The 8,237-nt window shown below is 51.0% G+C and overlaps 1 protein-coding gene and 1 long non-coding RNA gene across 3 annotated transcripts in view; one reads left to right on the forward strand and one right to left on the reverse strand.

Moving 5' to 3' along the window:
- The window catches only part of MBNL1 (muscleblind like splicing regulator 1), a 78,869-nt gene extending 70,937 nt beyond the window's left edge, over window positions 1-7,932 (reverse strand). Inside the window, exon 1 of one of the 2 annotated variants that reach the window (XM_067002762.1) lies at window positions 7,675-7,932. The gene's annotated coding sequence lies outside the window, so the exon portion shown is untranslated. The remainder of the gene's footprint in view (window positions 1-7,674) is intronic. The other variant, XM_067002748.1, reaches the window with a different exon arrangement.
- On the forward strand, window positions 141-2,293 carry LOC125182282 (uncharacterized). The gene is made up of 2 exons (XR_007161721.2): window positions 141-890; window positions 1,822-2,293. It is a non-coding gene; the product is annotated as an uncharacterized lncRNA (long non-coding RNA).
- Window positions 7,933-8,237: the final 305 nt, after the last annotated feature.

The following is an 8,237-nucleotide window of genomic DNA, read 5'->3' on the forward strand; positions in this document are numbered from 1 at the left end:
CCCGGCTTCGGGAGGGGAGGAAGCGGGGGGGGGGCCGGGAAACGGCCCCGCCGCGCTGCTCCGGGCTGCTCCGGCACCGCCGCCCGGCCTCTCGGGGCTCCCCCCGCGCTCACCCGCCTCCCCTCGGCCCCCTCCGCGCCTGTACCGCGCCCGGCACGGGGCCGGGCCCTGCCCCGCCGGCCCGGGGGGCTGCGGCCTGCACGGGGCAGCCGCTGCGGGGCCGAGCGCAGCCCCGGACAGCGCCCTACGGACAGCACCCTACACCCAGCACCCTACACCCAGCACTCTACAGCCAGCACCCCCCCGACAGCGCCCTACAGCCAGCACCCTACACCCAGCACCCTACATCCAGCGCCCCCCAGCCAGCACCCCGCACAGGGCTGCAGCTCGGCTCAGGGCAGGCGATCCGATCGGCTCATTTACAGCTCTAATTAAAACGTTGCCTGAAATTGCACGGAACGTTCACTAGAGGAACCCCGGCACCCACCAGGACGAGCTGGTGGCCCGGCTCGCGCTGTGCCGAGAGCAGGTGGCCGGCACCCGCGGGGTGCTGCGCTGAGCCTCCCCACCGAGCAGCCCCCTTCCCTCCAGGAGCTCGGCCAGGAGCCCGTCCTGCCCGGGCACACGTCGGACGGAGGGGCAGGAGGACGCTGCCGGCGGCGTGGTTGTGCTGACAGGAGCCGCCGCAGCAGCACTGTCCAGCTGATGCGCCCGGCCTGACGCCAGGGCCTGCAGGCCACCGGCCTCGCCTGGGGTCCTTGGGCCGGAGCCACAGCCCCGCTGGCCTGCGCCCCGATGCCCGCCCGCAGAGGACGCAGCGGCCGTGCCTCATCTCTAAAAGCTCATCGTGTTTCTGCAGCAGAGGCATGGCAGCGCTATTTAACAGAAAGGTGAGCCGCAATAATGTAGATCAGTCAGGCATAAACGTGCCCCTTCCCAGGGTGCTGATGTCCGTGCACAGAGGGAGCTCAACGGCAGCAGGCGGCACTGAGCTGGGGGGACGCACGGGGCCGGCCCCTCCAACTGCAGCCCGTGGGCACGCAGAGGGCAGGACGGTAGGAAGAACTGGAAATGTTCTGGCAGAGCCAGGACTGAAAGGAAACATGGCAACAATCTCCCAAGATTTAAAGAGGGTATAAGAGCAGGGCATAACCTTGTCTCTGCATTTATGGCGGGGAGGACAAGAAGATGGGCTTAAACTGCAGTGAGAGAGATGCAGGCTGGACCTGGATAAAACAGACGATTGCCCAGGATACTAAATCAAGGCTAGACACTCATCTGGGTGAGTGACTTAGGTACCTGCATCCTGCCCTGGGGCAAGCGAGTGGATTAAGTGACCTTTTGTGGTCCCTCTCCCAGCCCCTTCTGCCTCACTGAGGCTTCCTCCTTTGGATCCCCACTTCTACAATGTGCAGTCTGCTCCATCCCCAAGGCTTACAGTTTACCTTTCATGTTTTTATTTCACTTCTTTTTGACAGTTTCCATTAAATATTCCCATGCCTTTGAAAAACATGGTTTTTTAAGTTCTCTACTTTATATTTTGCTATATTAATAAAATCAATGGCAGAATTCTCTTTGTCTTTTGATATCAAAGCACCAATCACGTCTGAGCCGAACTTAGGCCAAACCCCTCTGAATGTTTGCACTGATTCCAGCAGACGGCTTGCTTAGCTTCGTGTTTTAAAATACTGTACCCTGTGAAACACTGGAACATTGATAAGACCGAGTATATTTGAATGGATACAAACACGCATTCTCAAAAACCTCACTTTCAGTTATTGTTTCATCCCTCAGACTTTCAGTTTGTGGTTTCTTCCACAGGGAAGAATTCAGACGGTGTCACCTTATGGCTAGTGCTGCAGCAGTTCCTGTACCTCCCCGGCCCCTGGTGATGTAGCCGCAGGCCGCTTCGGGCACAGCCCCGGCCTCCCGGCAGAAACCAGGGTTACAGCAGGAAGTTTCCACAGAGGCCGCGACTGCCTTTAGATTTAGAGGGCGTCGCAAATAGTCAGCGCTCCACTTCCACGGAGCTTTCTCTTTGGAAAATTAGTTCATCAAAGAAATGGACGCTTGTGGTAAAGAAGTCCCGTTCTGCTGCCAGCGTGACTCAGACCACGCCAAGAACCACGGCGATGTCCACGAGGAGGCACGCCGTTCTTACGTCCCTAACCGCTACACATCGGTCCCTCGCCCACGGGGAGCGCGGCGCCGCAGACGCTCAGCGTTGGAGTTGGCCACATCCACGGGCCACGCAAGAGCTCGGTTCCACGTGCTACGGGAACTAAAACACAAAGGCTATAGAAGGCCCTCGTGTCGTGAAGTTTTTGTGTTTGGTCTGAAACTGCTGCTACCTCCCCACCGCCGGTCGCTGCTCCATCCCAGTGCGGGCACTTCCCGGCGGGGCTGTGCTGACACCGCCGCGCACGTGCGGGTTGGGATTGCACGTTCGCACATCTCTTCCTGCCTGCCTTCTTTTGGCGTGGAAAAAACAGTTAGAGTGAATGCCAGGGGCTCCTAGGTGACTTTATTCTGAATTCTGATCCCTTCTACAACTGTTTTAAATGTTACTACACCATGCCGGATGCTTTGGACTTGAAGCAAACGGTTGCCAGAGCAACACGCTGCGGCTGGGTGCTGCCACAAGTAGCGACGCTGCAGCGGTGCCTGCTGCTAAAAAATAAGCGCAAGTGCTCGCTCCCCCCCCGACAGTCTCCCATTTTCAGACCTGGTTGAATTTCAGCCTGTCCTTGTTTCCCCAGACTGGAATTCCCAACCAACTTATTTTCTTATAAGCCGTGAGACTGGTGTTCATTCGCAGTCAAAACGAATAGCAAACTACACGGAAACTACAAGGGAAATCAACGTTAGAGAAAACAGTGAAAAAGACAAAGGGTTTATCTCAGGTATCAGGCATGGAGGTTTCTCCTGTCAAATAGCTCCATCAGCAGACACCTTGTTTCAACTTTTTTTTCCTACCAAACACACCGGGGTTTGTAGGTCTGCTAGAGCTTCGTCTTTCTATGTTCTCCCCCTCATCCTTGTCTTTTTCCCCCTAAATTGTGCACTTTGCGTTTATAATTCTGAGCATCACTTGCTCTCCATACTCAGTTGTTCCAGTATATGTTTATTTTTACCTTACGAATGAAAAAAAAAGTACTAAAGTAACATATCTGTTGCAATTGAATGCTATTTTTGGTCATTTATTGATACTGAGTTTCTGTAGGCTTCTGAAATTTCAAGTGATTGCTCAGAATTACATCTTTCATATCCTTTAATCTTAAACAGAATAAACCAAATCACTTTGCTATTTGCTTTGAAATTTGTCAGGCTTGGGGACTACAGGAACCTGAATTTGCCTTTTCCCCCCATCGGTACTCAGGGCTGAACTAAGCTAAGTTACGTTTTGTGAAATGAGCTGACAGTGTGCTTTTCAGCTTTAATGAATAATTCCTTCACTTTGGGAGAGAAACGGTAACTTCTCAAGAGGTCTGAACTCAGCTGTTTCCTTAAAGCTTTTTCTTCTATTGTATACTCTGGTATTAATATAATCAACTTTTCATTTTGTGTGCTCTAATCACACCCCACAACAGACCATGCAGCACTACTAAACCCTCTGTGAAAAACGGGATGACTCCAACGTCCCTCCTTCAAAGCTGCCCAGACAGAGCAGCTTTGGGGAAGCATCCCGGAGTACTGAAGGTACAGGGAAGCAAAGGCACTTTGTTGGAAGGGAGAGTTTTTTGCTATTTCTGTTATTTACCTTTTACTTTTTCTTACAAAAACTGAAAACTGAAAGGACATATCATTTTCCTTTTAGGATAGTATGCCATGAACTTACATTTGTGTTTCAAAGAACCTTAACCTAGATGGGTAAAGATGTTGTGACAATTGGTATCCCGTCTTATTTTCTCATTTGCCTGACTTAGCTCACTTTGCCTGTCATTACATAAAGCAAGGGCACAGATGCACCGCTCAGATAACTGCAGCATTGACTGCACACGCCTTGGCAGTGTCTGGGAATGAATATTGTAATGGATCATTTGTTGCTCTTCCTGTTTCTGTTCTACCACAAAGGAATACGTGAGTCTGTTTCCTCTTCACATGCTTACATCAGTACACTGGGCATTTACAAAGCAGTTGTTCCGGTCACAAAGTTTTCTGCGCAAACTCTTTGTTGCCCAGATGTCCCCCAAATAACTGCAGTAGACCAGCATCTGTACGGATGATCCTTTTCATACACGGAGCTAGCTTTAAAAATGGACCAGTGACTAAAACGCGCCTCCTCGCGCAGGACCAGTAGCAGTAGCAAAGTGGGTGCGTGGCCACCGAGGTGCTCGCAGCCCCGGCAGCTGGCACGGCTGCCGCAGAGCCCCCGCTTTCCCCACCCAGTGCCCCCTCCTCCCCGCAGCTTTAAAGGTCCTCGCTCCAAAGCTGTTATTTGGTTGCGTTGGCACTTCAGATTTACTTAATTTCATTTTCCTGTAAGCACGCGCTGACCTGGCTGCCCGTGACCTGCAGCCGCCCAAGCCAGTCCTGCCCCGCTGGGGACCTGCCACTGCTGGCTGTGTCCCTGTGCTGGGCCTCAAAGCACTCCTTCAACAAGATAGAGGTCTAGTTTGCTTTATCACTGGTTTGATGCCTAATTCGTATGCGATGTGATTTCTTGCTATATCCTACAACTCGTGTATTCTATTATATAGGTTTCATAGGTTTCAGCAGATTAAACTGTGGAGTACTACCTCGAGATATCAAGCACAAGCTCTGCAGTAACAAGATGTCCAGGCAGGGCACGGTAAAGAGGAAATCATAAGGAAATCTCAGATTCAGCGGTCTCCCAGATTATCGTCTGGGATACCACACAGAACAATGGACTAATTATCTTCCCAGCAGAGATAAAGAAATATTTCATTGTATGCTCCAGCTTCATGTGTCATTCAAAGAAAAAGCTATAAATTAGGAGATGAGGGAAAAAAAGAAGTATATTGTGTACACAGAAAGTATTCTGAAAAACATTTTATGCGGTAGAGTCACTATGTGTTATTACAACTGGAGCAAAAAAGAGGAACCCCTTACTGGCTGAGCTGACACAGAGCTCTCAGCAGCGAAGTAAGATTCTGACCTCTGAAAGTTGTGAAACGGTTGCCTGCCCTTCCCTCTGGAAACCGCGCTGCTGCTGTCCAAGCACGAAAGGCTGCAGTGCTGAGAATTAAGTTCAGACTGGCAGAAGCACTGCGAGTCCAGCATTGCAACACCCACATTTCCTGGGTGTTATAAATGAGGATGGTTATTGGCATCTTCACAGCTACGCCTTCAGCAGAATATAAGCACTTCCCACTTCCAGAACCTATTTCAGAATGACCCAAAGGGAAAAGTTTAGAGGGAAAACTTTTGAGCGATAGTTTACCTTGTAACAGCCATGCCACGAGGGACATAGGATGAAAATACATTTAAACTTTCTCTTTGTAATTGCAAATTTCTTATTCTGAGGGATTATTCAAGCCCGTAGAATACAGTAACTCAGATGAAGGAAGCCTTACAGACCATTTCTAGCCATCCCGCAGTTTCTCAAGACATCCTGTACGGGCAGGAAGACGCAGCCAGCGATGCATGAAGCGCGCCTGTTGAAGCGCCCGCGCAGCAGCAGCAGCTTTTCGGTCCCTGCACCACCGGAGCAGCCATCTTAGCCCGGGGCTCCCTGCGGGGCCCTGGGGGCGCCCGGACCTGGGTCCGAGCCCGCTCCAGCTGCTGCTCACGGCCACCAGGCGCCAGAGCACACTGAGCACCGAGCCCTACCTCCTGTCGGAGAAGGACTGGGAAACAACAGGAACCTTTTGCTAAAGAAGTTACAAAAAAAGAAAACAGTTAAGAGCATGATTTGATTCAGAACTAGCTGAACAGCTCCCAGGATTTCAGGCGGGTGTGCAGTGATACGTCCACCTCCTTGTCCATTTACCAAGGCCAGCAACACCAATGGATGAGCAATGAGCACAAAGTTTTGTTCAGCCTCACAGACACTTCCCGCTGTACAGCTGAAAGCAAGGCTTTTCTCCTTAATATTTATCATAACGTATCACTGAAAGGACAAATAAATTAAAACACCCTGAGCGCCCCTAGGAGCCTCCCTCAGGGTCCAGGCAGTACCCAGGCAGCACCAGGCTGCTGCTCGCTGCAGAGCTACTGCCAGGCTCGCACCTGGGGGACTGCAGCGTGCTCTCACTTCTCTCTGTTACAAAAACAAAAATCGCAGTGCCAATCAGTCAAGCTTGAAATACGCCTTGTGGTTTCACTTTATCGCACCAAATGGCTGGAGTACAATAGTTACAGAATAAACATCGGGCTCTAATTTTCCATTTCTTTGCTGGCCATTATGAAAGGTAGATACACAAGTTACTTCAAATGTAGATTGAACATGATTGTGGCTCTCGAGAAGCTATTCAGTTCCTTATGTTGTTTGTTCAGCACTCATAAAACTTACATTCTCCAAAGGGTCTGACATTAAATTTCAGTGTTGCCAGTAAAGAACGTAATTCTTACATCTCTTAACAGAGTGCAAATTCTTTAGTAAAGAACTTCCGCTTCTGCTTTACAGCAACATGGAGGCAATCGATCTCACACTACAGTATTAAGAGGTTTTTTGTTTTTTTTTTCTGTTTTAGTGATATTATCTGCATGTACATTTTAGTAAAGACAATATATGTATTTCACACTCGGCACTTCCACTGCATGGTCCTCTTTTTTTTTTCAAGCTTTATACCAATATTAAGTGATAATATTTTATTAAAAGTAATAAAATATTTCATTAAAAGTAATAAAATATTTAGACAAATCTCTACAAGTCTACAAGTGTATAAATGAGCAAACTCCACCCTGCTAATTTCACAGCAAATAATTGCGATATATGCTCTGAGAACTGGTGGGACACGCGCCGGCAGCAACGCATTTCACACCACGAGGGGGGTTAGCGCCATTTTAGTTTATAACGGGTTCCACGAGCCACCCGCTGCAACCAAGGCCACGGCAGCTGCAGGGCCCCGGCTCTGGCCGCCCGGGGAGGATGGGTGCCGGGTGCTGCTGCTACGTGGCTGAGGCAGCGCTGTTCCAGGCACAAGCCCCTGACCACGTCCCGGCTCTGCTAACCGTGCGGAATGAGCCGCTGTGAAGAAACTGACCGGGCTCTCTACAGCACACGAAAATCTGTCTCAACTTTTCCAGAGAAGCAAACCTCGGACGAGACGAACTGACAAAACATCAACAAACAGAACGCGAGAAAAGACGGAGAGGCTCCCCCTGCGCCATGGCCGTGTGCGTGGGGCCAGGCGTGCCACTCGTGTCCCCGCCACACGTCCCGCCTCGTGCAGAGCCCGCAAGGAAGGGTCTGCTTGGCAAACAGCTTGGGAGTCCGACCCTAGGGGACTGCCACTGCTTCAGTGATCCTAGTAACTGCAGAGTTTTTTAGGTAAACTTTGAGGAGCGAAATTTTTAAGTTCAGAGGGTTTTTTAGCACACTGTTTAAATCTTCCCCAACTTATTTCGTAAAGTATGTGCAATAAGATGTAGGCACAATAAAATTCTTTAGCTTCCTAAATGACTTACCATAACCTCCTAAAGCATCATGTATCATTCTGCCGTGAGTTTGCAAGGGCTACAGAGCGGGACAAAAAGCGCAGCTCTTACCTGCCTCGCCTCCTGCGTGGCTTTCGTCTGAGCACGGCTCCAGCGCTGCGGCGGCGCAGCCACCGCCTCCTCCGCGCCGGGCCCGGCGGCGCTGGGCTAATTACAACATGCTCTCTTTGCAACAGCGGGACAGTGGCCTAGCTAGAGGGGAAACGGCGAAAGGCCAAAATAATCGTGCCTTCTGAACCCTATGGGTCTGAGAACGTGAAATAAGCTATTCTCGGTGGCATTCAGCAGTAACCATGGTGACGGGCTGCGGTTTGCATATATATTTTCTTAAAGAAGTAAAAATTACCGTCAGCTAATAAAAAAAAAATGTTAGGGGAAGTGCTTTTGCATTGCAGTCACGTCCCTGATGACAGAGGCCGCTGCAGCGCGCGTGGCTCGCGCCACGGGCAAGGCTCTTGCCTGCCGGGCATGGCCGCGTGTTTTAAAACCCCCAATGGCAAGTGCCGCAGCCCGGCCTGCTAATCTGGCGCTGGCACCTGGAGCTGGGGACAGGCGCTGGCCGACCGACAAGGCAGCGCCCGGGGGTGGGCGAGGGCTGCGGGCGGTGGCCCCGC

This window comes from Anser cygnoides, chromosome 9 (genome assembly GCF_040182565.1).
Source record: "Anser cygnoides isolate HZ-2024a breed goose chromosome 9, Taihu_goose_T2T_genome, whole genome shotgun sequence".
NCBI lineage: Eukaryota > Metazoa > Chordata > Aves > Anseriformes > Anatidae > Anser > Anser cygnoides.